Source organism: Callospermophilus lateralis, chromosome 17 (assembly GCF_048772815.1).
Source record: "Callospermophilus lateralis isolate mCalLat2 chromosome 17, mCalLat2.hap1, whole genome shotgun sequence".
Classification (NCBI taxonomy): Eukaryota; Metazoa; Chordata; class Mammalia; order Rodentia; family Sciuridae; genus Callospermophilus; species Callospermophilus lateralis.
The window spans coordinates 41219386-41235373 of NC_135321.1; positions in this window are offsets into that span (position 1 = coordinate 41219386).

A 15988-nucleotide genomic window follows, 5' to 3' on the forward strand; every position below is an offset into this window, starting at 1 on the left:
CCAGTGGATATTTCAGAAGGTGGCCATGATATAGGAACACATCTTTGTTATGGAGTACTGTCCTCAGATCTAGCTTCCCTTACTCACTTCTCTACTAAATATCAGAAGTACTTACAACTATTGTAAAATCACCCATGCAGAAATACTTCCAAAGTGCCCCCTAGGAAACAACAATGTCCCACTGACACTGAATTTTGTGAAAGATAAAGTTTACACAATGTTTGCATGTGCTCCCATTCATTTCTCAACCCAATGAATCTAGCTTTAGCCTTCACCATTCCTATGTAGCATTCTGCTTTATGACATGTCATATTCAATCATTCACTGTTATGTTGCTACACATTAGAGCTGTTTTCAAATGCTGTGAAAATACCATTATAAGTTTTTCTTTTTAAAATTTTTTATTCATCTCAGGAGATTCAGTATTGAAAGAAATGGAATTTCTGAAGTATAGGGGAAGATACATGTCTAAGTTTAATATTAGTTCTCAAGTCATTTTCAGAAGTGACTCTACCATTGTAAACCTCTATAGAAAATTATGAGTTGCTTCACATGGCCATCATCATCTAGTGTTTTCCATGTAGTCATGTCTCATTGTAGCTTTAATTTGAATTTGCTTGATGACTAATGATTTAAAGAGTGTTTCAATGTACTTCTTGGTCACTTGTATATTTTCTTATACAGAATTTATTTTCAAGACTACACTCATTTTAAATGGGATTATTTTATTATTTCTCTTTTAGGCCAATGATTTCTTTTTCTATTATTGACACAAGTGTGATAACTGAATTTATAAAAGAACATTTTCCATAATCTGGCTTGACTTTAACTTTCTTTTACAAATTTATTTATTTAAGGCTATACAACTTGCTGTTTTGAAACACATATACTTAGTGAATTAATAATAACCTAAAGAAATAAACCTATCTATACATTCTATGTTTATCTAATTTTGTGTGTGGTAAGAGCATTTAAATTCTACTCTCTCCGCAAATTTTCAGTATACTATGTTATTAGCTCCAGCCCATAAATAGCTCTCTAGACTTCTTCATCCTGCACAACCACAAGTTTGTACCCTTTGACCTAATTCTCCCCCATTTCCTCCCTCTTCTGTAATGATTATTCTACTGTCTATTTCTATATATTCAATTTCTTGTTTTTCCACATATAAGTGAGATCATGTAATCTTTTTCCCTCCCTTTGGTTTATTTCACTTACCATAATGTCCTGTAGGTTCATCTATGTTGCCATAAACTGTAGTTTTGCTTTCTTTTTAGGGAGAAATAATATTCCATTTATATATACCACAATTTCTTTAAAAAATTATCCACCAACTTAGAATATTTCCACATCTCAGTTACTGTGAATGAGGCTACAATGGACATGGGAGCTCACATATATCTATGACATACCATTTTTATTTCTTCTAGGTGTGTATCCAGAAATGGGATTATATAATCTGGATCAATACTTCTATTGTGAATTATTAGAAGAACCACCATACTGTTTTCCATAGCATCTGAGCCAATTTATACTTTCACCAACAGTATACAAGGATTCTCTTTTCTCTATGCCCTCACTAATACTTGTTAGCTTTTGAGTAATGGCATCTAAAGAGATCTGACGTAGATCTGTGGTGCTGATTTGCTTTCCCTTGATGATTTATAATATTGAACATCTTTTTGTATACCTTTTGGCCATTTATATGTCTTCTTTGACAAAGAGCTTATGAAGGTCCTGTGCAAGGTTTTTAACTGGGATATTTGCTTTTCTGTTATTAAAATACTGTATATTTCTCTTGTATTTTGTATATTTAGGCCTTATTGAATACATAGTTTGCACATGTCTTCTACCAATTCATAGACTGCCTTTTCTTTGATTTTTTTTTTCTGTGCAGAAGTTTTTTGGTTTGATGTAGCCCCACTTCTCTGCTTTTGCTTTTGTTGCCTAAACTTTTGGTGTGTTAGGAAAAAAAAGTCAATATCAAGGAAGCTTTCCTTTATGCATTATTATATGACCTCAGGTGTTATGTTTAAGTTATCAATTTCATTTTGAGTTGTTTTCTTGTGGATATCATAGGACAAGTGTCTGGTTTGATTCTTCTGCATGTAGATATCAATTATTCAACCATTTTTTGAAGAAATTCTTCCTTCCCCATTGTGTTTTCCTGGCGATCTTGTTAAAATCTAGTTGATGTCATTTGTTTGAATTGATTTCTAAGTTCTATATTTTATTCAATTGGTCACTGTATTTGTTTCCATGTCAGTACCATCCTGTTTTAATTACTGCAGTTGGCAGTGTAATCTGCAGGTGGAGAGCATTTTACCTTCAAATTTTTCATTTTCAAGATTGTTTTAGCCATTCAGGATCTTTTGTGGTTCCATATAAATTTTAGAATCTTTTTTTCTATGAAAAATGAATGGAATTTTGATAGAAATTGTGTTGAACTTGCATAGCACTTCAGTGTGAACATTTTAATAGTATTAATTCTATTTATTCATGAATATGGGATGTCTACCCATTCATATGCATTTTCTTGAATTTCACCCATCAATAGTTCTTCAAATGTTATATTTTATAACATCTCATTTTTTTCAATTAAAGTACAGTTTTATTATTTTTAAGATAAATATAGCACTCTTATTTACTAAGTAATTCCCTAGGTATTTCTATGGAAATATAGTGGATATCATGTTAGCACTCTATTTCCTATGTGAATATGACTTCCCCAATTGTTAAGTAAAGAGACTTTTCTTTCCTTATTGTGTTTGCTTGATGGCCTTGCTACTTATTTATGATATCTTTCCTGATCCAAAAGCACTGAAGAAAATCTGTCATTTTATAAAGTCAGATTATTTCAGTTTTCACTTGAGGACCATTTCAATTTGATTTAATATTTGAATATGGTGTAAGTTTAGATTCAGAAGCCTTACTTTTTCATTCAGATATCCAGTTGTTACAGTAATGTTATTGGAAAAGCTCTTACTTTTCTCCAATGAATTAAGCTGTCAGATTTGAGGGAAAACATAATAAACAGAAGTGTGGCTCTATTCTTCTCTGCTCTACTGATCTATTTGTCTATTTCAGTGATGATTTCGCATTCTCTTAATCACTATACATTTATAAGTAGTGTGTAAAAGCTACAATTATCCTTGGAAGAAAATTCTGAAGAAGAAGATTAAAATTGAAAGACTCAAATGTTGTTGAAATTTCAATGGCTTAGGTCATCAATATGCTTCCAGTTACAAAATCCAATGGGTCCTTTTTAGGAGTATCTTATTTCTTCTTTTCATTTTTTAACACTGTTTTAGAATTACATAATAGTAGTCAAATAGTAAGATAGTCCCTGAATACCTTACACGCAGTTTTCTTCCATAAATATTATAATTCACCAATGAATTATCTGCAATGGTAATTTCTTTATTGAAAAGTTTTAAAGTACTACTTAAATTTCTCCCACAAAAGTAGAATGATTCAATTCATTAGTTTCTTTCTGAGTGAGTTTTAACTGGTTGTGTCATTAAAGGAATAGGAATAGATGTAAGGTCCATTTAAGTTGTCCTGTTAATGATATTGAGATTTTCATAATATTTTTGTCTCATACTTTTGAGTTCTACTGGGTTATAATGATGTCATTCCTTTCATTTTTGTTGATAGTTTGTCTTCTCTCTTATATAGTAGTCAGCATGGCTAAAGGATTACCTATTGATTTTTTTCAAGAGAACAACTTTGGTTACATTGATGTACTGAATTGTTTTACTGTTTCCTGTGCCTTTGATTTATGCTTTTATTTTCTTCAATCAGATTGTTTAAGGTTAGAATTCCTATTTGAGACTCTTCTTTTATAATATGAACATTTATTGCTATAACTACCCCTGTAATCACTTTTTTGTCTACATATCAAAATTTTTGATTGGTTGTATTTTCATTTTCATTCAGTTTTTTAATAATCTCCCCTTATCTTTTCTTTGATTTATGCGTTATTAAGAAATGTATTGTTTAATTTTAAAACATTTTGGAATTTCCATCTCTTTGTGTTGTTATTATTTTTTATTGTTATTATTCTAGGGCACTCTTTTATGGTTTCTATTGCTTTAAGTTTTTAAACTTGTTTATTTTTTTATTGATACCTACATTTGAAAACATTCAGGAGGTATAATATGATGTTTCAATTCACTAATATAGATTAATAATCACTCAGGGCAATTAGCACATCTAACACCTGAAAATTTTATCATTCCTTTTTAAATTAATCTATTTTTTAAAAATTTAAACTATGTTTAATTTATCCACTTAGGCATTTTATTTTAACTTTCTGAAGAGCATAAGTTGACATTTTGCATAGCATGTGTTAGGAATAGATACTCAGTGTTTAATGTACAACTGTATTTATCCCCTTTATAACCAACACTTCTCTGTGCTTAAACACTGATCTAGTGTCTCTTTTATTTTGAGATATGTAATGCATTACTTTCTACTATATCTACCCTGTTTTTCTATACATAGAACAACAAAGTTTAGATTTTGCTTTATCATGGATTGTATAGTTCATCTTGGAGAATGTTCTATGTGCATTCAAAACTGTGTATTATGTATTTTGTAGAGAGTTCTATACATTTCAATTAGATAAAGTCTGTTCATAGATTTTTTCAAGTCTTTTTATTCCTATTGACTTTGTTACTACTTTGTTTATTAATTGCTGAGAAAAGAGTGTTGAAGTCTCCAATTATAATCTTGTATTTCTCTATCAAGTTTACTGACACTTTGCTTGGTTGTGTTAAGCCTACAGATGAGCTTGCCTCTCAGTTACATAGGGTGAATGTATATGTGCCTGTGTGATTATTTTTAGCTCTTCTTTCAGTTCTAATGATTTTTATCACTTGGCTAAAATCACCCATCTGCTTTTACATGGTGTCTACCTTTTTCATGAACACATTTAATATATTAATCAGTCATTTTTTGTTTCTTATCAGATAGCTCCAACTTCTGTAACATATTTAAGACTCACTCTGTCGATTGGTTTGTTTCAATGTTTTTCTTTTTTCTTTACATGCATCACAAATTTTTATTGAAAACTGGATAAGTGGTATTGCTTAATAGCATTGAGATAGACAAATCATATACTTGGAAATGTCCCCTTTTCCTGGTAGGCATGGATGTGGGAGTAATCAGTTAATCTAGTCAAGAGCTGATCTGAATTTGATGTAAGTTAATGCCTAGATTACCTTTAATGTGACATAGTCTTTAAGTGTTATTCAGATGTCTTCTGTTGAAGGTGGAGGCTGCTTTTCCAGAGTCTTATCTGATTTTTATGCAGGTCATCTTAAATTCCCTTAGCAGTATCTGACACATTTCACTCATATTTCATGTTTTATCTCAAAGTTAGCTATTCTATAATTCCTTTTCTAATCCTTCAGGCAAATTTAAGTGGCTGTACTATAGTCTAAATCGAAAATCAGATATTATTGTTTTTCACATGACTTCCCTATACCACATACATCATTTCAATCTAGAAAGTAGCCTGAAACAAAGTTGTAAAATTTAAAATAAGTGTTTCACTAAAACCTTTGTAAGATATAGAGAAGGAGGCAATACACATTAAGGCTTTATGCTTTTTAGAATGTGACTTAGATGAATCATTGACTTCTGTTAAGTTGTTGCAAACACACAGTGGCCTTAAAACTCTATTTCTATCCATTAATTCAATGGTCAATGTGTTTCACATGTTTCCCAAACTTCAACAATTTTATATCATTTACTTTTTTTTCTTTTTTTTAAGAGAGAGAGAGAGAGAGAGAGGAGAGAGAGAGAGAGAGAGAGAGAGAGAGAGAGAGAGAGAGAGAGAGAATTTTTTTTGATATTTATTTTTTAGTTTTTGGCGGACACAACATCTTTGTACGTGGTGCTGAGAATCAAACCCGGGCCGCACCCACGCCAGGCGAGCTCCCTACCACTTGAGCCACATCCCCAGCCCATATATCATTTACTTTTGAATCTCTAATTCATTATTTAAAAATCAAGTTGATAAATTTCCTACTCCTGTATCATGATTTTCCTTTGTTTCATTCTTTATAGCTTTGACAAATTTATACATCAGGATTGTATTAATATTACTGAGATTTTAATTACTGAGAAATAGTATTTTGATAGTTTTTTCTGCTTTTTCTTATTCATGGTGTTTTAATATAATATTTTCTAAAAATTTTTTATTTTGCATATTTGTGTTCAGAAGGCTTTATTTGTGGATTTTTTTTCTTCTGTTGACACTGGGGATAGAACCCAGGAGTGCTTACCCACTGAGCCATATCCCCAGCCATTTTTTTAAAATTTTGATACAGGGCCTTGCCAATTTGCTTAAAACCTTACTAAACTGATAAGGCTGGCTCTGAAATTGAAATCTTCCTGCCTCAGCTTCCCAAGTGGCTGGAACTACAGGTGTATGATACTACACCTGGACCTATTTGTGGAATTTTTTTAAGGTAAGAGGCTGCTTCTGTCAAAAACCATGTTCTCTAATGCATTGCTACAGAACCTGGAGGTCTTTGAGGGTCCAGGCATCACAAAGGGTCTTCAGTAACAACATTTTACTTTGACTAGGTACAATGGACATATTTCAGTCTCTTAGAATTAAAGAAAAAATGATTTTATAAAATATCCAAAGGAAGTCCCCACCAAATCAGTGCATACTTATGACTCTTTTTCAACCTTTTTTTTTCACATTTGGATCCTGATGATTTACCTATACTTTTGCAAATTTAATTATCCATTTGAAAGGATTTAAATATAGTGTGTCACTTCTTGCTGATTTTCAGGAAGACTATTTTAAGATATTTATTTCAACTTATTTCCAGAAACAGAAGCCCTAATTCAGTTTTCACACATTTCATGCTTTTATTTTCAGTATTCTGCCACAATTTCCATGGACATTAATGCTTTTCATTTGTTTTATTTAATGCATAGTGTTTTTATCCTTATCTAACCAAACCAATAAGGACCTTTGGAAAATGTTGTTTGTCCTTCTTCCCTTGAAACATATTCTTTTCTATTTTTTTTACCACAATTTACTTCTCAAATTTTTTATAGGCATCTAAAATGAATGTGATAGATTTTAGTATGGCCCAATTCATCACCTATCCATGAGTCCATACTCATTGCTACATAACTTTGTAGCCCTCTTCCATATGGGTAGGCTGAACTGCACCATCTTTCAACCTGGTACTCCATCATGTGATTTGCTTTGGCCAGTGGAATGTTAGTGACACGAAAAAGCAGAGGTTGGAAATTGATTTTCACATTGACTTACTCTCTTGGGTTTCTGTTATTGCCAAAGTAGCATAGCTGGGTTACCAACTAGCCCTAGGAGAATAGTGAAAAACACATAAGAATAACCATACCACAATCACATGAATATGACCAACCCTAGGTATGATTAGCTACCTCAAGACAGCTGTGGATATAGATGGTTCTGGTCAATGCCCTTTTAGAATATGATAGCATACCTTGAGTTCATACAGCAGAATGAAGAATAGGATGATGTGCATTTTAGTTTAAGAGTGTGACCTTCCAGTTGATTTACTACAGGAAGGATTCTTGTTCCCCCTACCTGTCTTCTTACACATTTGAGAGAATATCCAGACCTGTCACCTATAGACTATGAGTCTATGCTTAAGTAGATCAATTTGCAAAGTTGTCTTTAATCGACTTTGTCAGGTTGATTTTTGAGGAAAACTTTGGGCTTGTAATTTCTAGTAGCAAAGAAATCATCAAGCCAATGGTGGAGGAGCATGAGAGGAATGGAGGAACTTTAAATAGAGCAAAGGGAAGAGAGGGGAAAGGAGGGGTAAAAGGTAGAAATGATAATGGAATGAACTAGACGTCATCACCCTAAGTTTACATATGAAGACACAAATGGTATAAAAATACTTTGTGTACAATCAGAGACTTGAAAAATTGTGCTCTATAGTAATAATAGGAAATGAATTGCATTCTGCCATCATGTATAACAAATTAGAATAAACAAAAAATATTGAAACATTGGTTTTAATTTTCATATCAAATGTCATAATTGACAGTGAGAAACTTATTTGTATTCTTGCTTACTCAATTTAACCGATTCATGAGTGAATATTTCTCAATAGCTAAAATACATGTCATTTCTTGATTTTATACTTCTTACAATCTCCATGCCTAAAATGTTGCTCAGACTGTCACTACAACAGAAGAAATGAGTGGTAGTAGTGGCCTTCTTAATGTCTAATTTCTAATTAACTCAACAAAAGGATTTTGTTTTTAACCATATATTGTTGTATTAATCCATAGTTATATTGTCAATAAGTTGAGCTACAGTATTTTTAGAGATACATAACTGCTGTTTGCTACACTTATTTTGTGTTATATTCAGTAGACCTAATTTATATTGTTAAAGGAAGGAAATAATTTGTCTTTTAATTTTTTTCCTTTTAATTGTCAATGGACCTTTACTTTATTTATTTATATGTGGTGCTGAGAATCGAATCCAGTACCTCACACATGCTAGGCAAGCACTCTATCACTGAGCCAAACCCCAGCTCTGAAGCAAAATATTTTGACAGTATTTTCATAATAAATAACTTAACTTATAACAATATTAGCCTTACAAAGTGGTTTAAAAAAATCAACAAAGCAGGACTGGAGATGTAGCTCAGTGGTAGAGCAATTGCCTGGCATGTGTGAAGCCATGGATTCAATTTCCAGTACCAGAAAGAAAAAATAAAAATCAATAAAATGCAAAAACAAACCCTGATGAAATTTGGCTTTTTATTAGTTCACTGAAATTTTCATTAGTGAATCACCTTGCATTTTAGTTGCTTGTTTTGGTTGTTGCTATTCCCTTGGATTCTACCCAAGCCCCTGCACATGCTAGGCAAGTGCTCCACCACTGAGCTATGTCCCTGGACCTCTTTGTTACTTTTTCTTGAAGAGGGCAACTCTTTCGGCTTATCCTAATCATCCCACTTTTAACATATATCATACAAATATATTAATCTCCGTGTACTTCTGTTAAAAAAGAAACAATAGCACAAACCATAATGGCACACTGCACCTAACATTTGAAAAGACATGGCAAAATACCACTTTAGTAAAACTTGTGCTATTCAGCACCCCCTGAGTACTGCCAAGTATAAGGCTAGTATTGACACATTTTTAAAAATTTTCTACAAAAACTCAGAAGTTGGGATTTTGGTATTTAACTTCTGAATTTTAAAATAATTCAAATTTTTGAAAATGAAAACAAAACACTGTAGGATAAATGATACATCTCTATGACTTGAGAACTCCAAGTGAGCAGTCTTGACTTCTGGTACAGATACTTTTTTTTTTTTTAATTATGATACATTGAGCTTTTAACTGGTAATTGTGAGAAAATAAGTTTTCTTCTGTTGTTTTCTTCCTGAGCAGATAAATTTCAAAAGCTAAAGTAAGTATAAAGCTTTATGGATATACAGCAACTTAAAAAAATAAGGTGACTTTTCTCTAAAATAGACTGTTGATCCATAACTTAAAATCATTTGCAAGCATAAAGAACATCTTTATTTATTTTTAAATCAGACCCTTAACAATGATATTGAATAATGGGAGAATCATTGCATTCTTCATTTACAAGTGAATTAGCATACAAAGCCTCTTAATGTGAGCATTCAGAAGGCTCTGATTAATACATTAATCCTTATATTTTACAGTGAAACTTATTTTTATCAATAATTTAGGAAAATTCACTTTTTTTCCCCTTCGAAATATTAACTCTTCAGGTACTATCATTTTACCCAGTAAATTTCAGGCCTGAAGAAGGGTGGAGCCCTTGCTAGAAAGAGTTCCAGTGCAGGGAGAGGGATCAGGTCCTAAACCGCACTTGAAGGCTTGTATTTTCCATGGCCATTGCTTCAATAAGATATTCATTCTATAACCAAACTTTTACTATCTTCCTCTCACCCAGTTATTTGCTGAGTCGGTTCTAAAAGTCTCTTTAATTAGATTCCTATAGCCAGATGTGGTGGTGCATGCCTATAATCCCAGCTGCTCAAGAGGCTGAGGCAGGAGGATTACAAGTTCAAAGCCAGTTTCAGCAATTTAGAGAAGCCCTAATCAACTTAGAAAGACCCCGTCACAAAAATAAATAAATAAATAAATTAATTAATTTAATTAAATAAAAAGGACTGTAGATGTGGCTCAGTGGTTAAGTGCCCCTGGGTTCAATCTCTGGTAGTAGTAATAATAAAAATAATAATGATGTCTATAGTTTTCCTTTCATGGTGCTGAAAGAATTTAGTAAGGACTCATTAACTGTGTAGGCATACAAAAATACTCAAAAAAAGTGCTCTGTTTATCTACATACCAGCTTGTAAATTCTTTTGTGTGTAAATTCTTTCAGTTCCGGTGGGATAATTGTATAGTTCAGAATTTGGGCTTTTCCTTTTTTTTGCAAATTTCATTGGGAAATGATACATTTTTGATGGAATCCAGTATTTACACAGTGTTGATGTATTCAATTCCTTATTGTCACTAACAAATACTTTTGCTAATTTAGTCTATTTTGGCACTTTATATCATCTTTAAATGTATGAATTTGAAATGGCAAAACTGGAAAAGCAAATATTGTCAATTTTTATAAAATCCTAGCCAATTGACCCAACAAGAAATTCAATCTACTTTCCTTTGGCTATTGCTTTCCTGTCCTCAGGGTCACAAAATCATTGAGGAAACTTGTACAGATATGGAAGAACTATTCGAATCACTGCAAGGCACACCACCATCAATGATGGTGCTTTGGTTCTAGAAGCCAGTCCTCCAGCAGACCTTGAAGACAACAGAATTCACCCAGAAGCAAAGGCCTTCCAAGTCCTATCTCCTCCTATTCCCATTTACCATACTCTAAATCTGAGTTCCTTGAGCATTTATCTCATTCAGGAGTCAGGCAGTCAAAAACTAAAGCCTAGAAAACAGATTTTCTGAAAACAGCTTGTATTTTAGCCTAACAACAGAAATTCTTTCAGTGAATGATGCACAATTCTTGGTGAATTGGCTAAAACAAACACAAATTATTATTTCCAAAATTTTCCCATTGCATTAATTCCATTCTTTCAATTGTAGATTTCATAGCAGTAATGATAATGCCATGTAGTGGTTAATATCCCATAAACTAGCTTAGTTAAAAGTAGGCTGCTGAACCAAAATATCCCAAACAGAAAACTTTTTCACAAAGCCACATACCAATATTTAATTTGGTCACAAACTCACATTTAAGCAAGAAAGTTTTAGGATTTGAGTCTGATTTAGAATTGGAAGAATCTCATTCTTGCCAGGCTATTGATTTTGTATGTTTGGATGAAACATCTAATTCCATGGTTGTCCATCTATAAATTGTAACCATGAAAGTGCTCTGTTTATCTACATACCAGCTTGTAAATTCTTTTGTGATTTGTAAAATTCAAATTTGCTTCATAGCATTAATAAATGCATGATAAGTCTTTTCAATACACTTTTTTAAAATCAGTAAATAGTGAGAGTGAAATTATTATTCTGGAAGTAATATTTGTCTGGAAATTTTTGGATATTTAAATTTGGTATTCAAAGGGGTCAGGAAGGTCAAATGCTTCTACTGCAACACTTTTTAAAAATCCATAAAGCTACTGAATGAAATCAGATTGTTAAAGGCATAAAAGAACTGTGAAAGCAAGGATGACTAGGTGACTTACAATTACTGAGAAGATAGAATTACTCCAAGTGAGCTGAGGATTAAAGGGTGGGTTAGCTCTGTGGTCATTTGCTGATACTGAATTTGGCCTTCGGTTCAGCCTTAGCCTGGGGACAATGGGGCTTTCTTAGCCAAGAGGAAATAGAAAAACCAGAAAACGGTCTTTCTCTGGAAAGTATGGGAACCTGAAGAGCTCCACTGAACTCTTCTGAAAGTTAGAGTGAATTTGCTTCAATTATTCAATGACCAAGGAACAATAAAAGGAGGGAGTGTGTCTTTCTATATGCAATCAGAAATACCCATAAAACATTTCTCAAATTTTCAAGCTGTTTAGGACAAGAAGCTAGAGGGTGGAGCTTATAACCTTTGATGCTGCAAATAATCTCCTAGTATCATTTTAGGGTTTAGGAGACAAATATCCTGGAAGGGCTTCATGCTACAAACAAGACAGAGATAGACTGAGTTTTACTAAAACTACCATCGAGAGCCTAGCCATTACAATCCCTGACTGGACCCAAGCCTCAGCCATGCTATTGCCTAACCACAAAAGGGAGTTATCCTCTGGATTAGAAGACAATACCATCTGAACCCTCTAAGATTCTTCTAGGCACAAGGTCTCATATAGTATAAAAAGTGAATACAATTCATAATAGGAAACCAAAGACAACATATGATCCAGGCACATTTTGCAAAGCCATAGGGAAACACTCTGAGATATTGATAATTAGCAATTTCCTCATTGGATTAACATTACAGAGTGTATTTACTCAAACTAAGATGACTGTGATGTCACTGGGTGATATAATCTAATAGACCATCATCATGTATGCGGTCCATCGTTGACCAAAACATTGTTATGACTCATGACTATAAATAGCAGAGATTTTAAATAATTTATAATTCATGTGTTCCAAAATTTGAGGAAGAGTTTAATAATATGGGAGAAGGGATTGATAAATTCACTCCTGAAATTATTTGCTGGGTTTTACTGATTCAAAGAAAAAAGAGAGATAGGGACAAGGGGAACAGAAGGAGACCCTATCCTTCATCTTGTCCAGTTGTATAAGAACATTTGCTGAGTAATGTCTATCTCTATCTGCACATACTGCTCAACTTTCCCCACCTGATTTTTGCCCTAAAGCAACCTCTATGGAAGCCTGGAGTTGAGGTACAACTTATAGTGAGTACCACCTGGTCTCCACTGAATTCTGGCTTCCCCTCAGGTTTAACCAATAAGAGGTTCCTATAGGATAGTGTACTTCATGGTATTTTTTTCATGATTGCCACACACCACTTGCAACAAAATTTAGTTTTAATGTAATTTAAAATTTAATTTAACTTCATCTAATGCCTTAGTTGCAATAGTGCAAAACTAGATTTCATTAACCATTCAATTCCAGTTGTCATGGTGAGTTCTCCCTATTGCAGCTCCACGTTGCTTCGCCATTCTTTTAACACTGCCCACAACATTGGGCACCTGACTGACAGATCTGAATCATTAAGAAAAAGATGACTCTATATGCCATTGGGTAGTTATCTAGAACCCTGTGAGATTACATTTTTGACCTTCAAATGAAGGATAGAAGTATAGTAGCCTGTATTCAAAGTAATCTGTGTAAAGAATAAATCTGATTTTTAAAATTCTCCTATTTTAACTCCTTCAGAGTGCTCAGCGTAATTCTGGCAAGACTAAATTTAAACACATTTCCAGACTAAATTTAAACCTATTTCCTTTATACTTTGAAATAGTCATAACCAACCACTACCTAGCTCTCTAGAGTTATTTTCCCATCTTTTCCATATTAATTATTCTAAACTATATCTGACTTACTACCTCAATGTCTTGGAATAAGTTTTTATCTCTAGACAAAATGTTTTCAAATCCTATTTCTGGATGATTTCTATTTGTCCTTCAAAGGTCAACTCAAACTCCACTTGCTCCAGGAAGTCTTCCACTGCTCTCTGCCCCAAAACATCTATTTATTTTTCCATCCATTAATATAGGATCCTGTGTACATGGCTATTATAGCATCCATTACTCTGTCAGATTTAGTTTATTGTCTATATTTTTACTAGCTTGTAAGTTCCTTGCATTGGGGAACGGCATCTTATTTGAATTATCAGTGCTTAGCACAGTTAACTGTCATACAAGAACAGTTTCATAGATGTTGAGTAAATGAACAAATAAAAAAAGGGACTGGTATATTGCTTTAATCTCTGACTGTATGAAAATGGATCAATCCTCCTTCACAAGTTTCATGAGTAAAGTTCAACCTCAAGGCATCCGAACCTTTCTTTGTCTAAGTTTGTCCAGATTTCTCAGAAGTACAAGCTAACTACATTCAGAAGCTCTGACTTATTTATGAAAAGAGTCTATCCTGAACTCTCATCTCTTTCGCTTACTATTGAATTAGACTGACAACTTAAATGTAAACTAAAGATAATTTTCCTCTATATTTAGCTTTTTAAAGGAAAAAACCCTGTCATAGCTAAGCCTTCAAAAGAACAGGGTCTGAGGCTGCGATTGGGCTAATGGAGGTATGCTCTCAATAACAATAATTTTGAAGAAGCAAGGGAAGAAAAACTGGGCACAAGGTGAGGTTAAATGAGTCACAGTGGAAATAATGGCTTCATTTTTCACACAGGGAGCTCTTCACCTCCAGAAGCCTTTGAGAAACTCAAATCCTGGAAGGGCCTCAGGTGTTACTACAGTATTGTCCAGTCACTGGCTGCCAACTTCACTGGGAGCAGAGTCTAACCTTAGGTGGGGAATCTTCTTCTGCTTAGAACAACTTCCACAATGACATGCACCCCTGAGCTGCAAGAACCAATCTCCCCAGCAGTCAGGGGATTTGTATGATAAGCCACAGCATCAAGTGCAATCAAGGGCCAGCCAACTGTCAAGATGCTTCAATCCACAAGCTTCCTAGTATGTCCACTCCATCTGGGAGCATCTCTTCCAGGATTTTGATTGGTTGTTTGACTTGGAAAAATTTAAAAGAAGGAAGCATGATAAACTATGGGTCCCGTTAGTGATTCTAGTTTCAAGTTTGGAGACATGCTATTTCAGATTCTTCACACCCTTGATTAGAACCTATGCCAATCTGGTGTGCCACAAAAGCCTTTAATGTTAAGGTTCTGAACCTTGAAAACAGATTTCATTCTCAGGTGGTTTTAAAGAAGTCTTATCACTTTGCCATACTTACTTAAGTTTTTTTTTTTTTTTTTTTTTGCACCCAGGATTGAACTCAGGAGGCACTCTATATCCCCAGCCCTGTTTTGTATTTTATTTAGAGACAGGGTCTCACTGAGTTTCTTAGCACCTCGATTTTGCTGAGGATGGCTTTCAACTTGCCATGCTCTTGTCTCAGCCTCCCAAGACGCTGGGATTACGGGTGTGCACCACCGAAAAATTTTTAATAAATAAAATATTAAATGCTTGCTATTTTATATCCTCTCTCAATCCATTCCCTTTTTCCTTTTCAAGACTAATTTTCATCCTAAATGGAGGCCTTATATATGTTTATCAGGGTGCTCATACAACACGTAAGAAATTAGCATCCAAAATAAATTTTACAGCAACAAGCAAAAGAGACAAACTACTCAAGAGAAATAGGAAAGGTGAAAAGGAGAGTCATGGAAAAATAAACCAAATTGCCAATAAACCTATTAAACATGCTCAAAGTACTAGTCAGGGAATTATATATTAAATGTATAATGCAATTTCATTTTATATCTATCAGGTTGTCAAAAATTAATGAGTCCCTCACACTTGTTTTTTTATCTCTTTTTCCCATTGATGCATTTGGACTGTGAATTAAACCTATTTGGACTTTTTATGACACTCTTTTGTATTAAAGAAACCCCATTTCTCTGAAGTCATGCTAGTCTAAATAAAACACACATAGTCGTTGATTTTTGTTTCTTTAAAAAATATATACATATATAAATATATATATAGAGAGAGATTAACAAGACTGCAAGGCTTTTATTTGTAAAAAAGTTGTCATTTTACTTCAAAGGGTTTTCTTTTTCTACATCTCTCTTTTTAAGTCATAAAATATTTCAAATAATTGTGACATATTGGCAAGTATATATGTTGTTAGTCCATGTCTTTTAAATTAGTAGGTGAATGCTTTTCTCATTATGTTTTGCTGCTGGATGATACTGATATGAGCCCTTGGTTGATTTTTCCTCTTTTGCTTTAAATTGAAGATTAATTCATAGTTCCTTATTTAACATGATGTTATTTCCCCA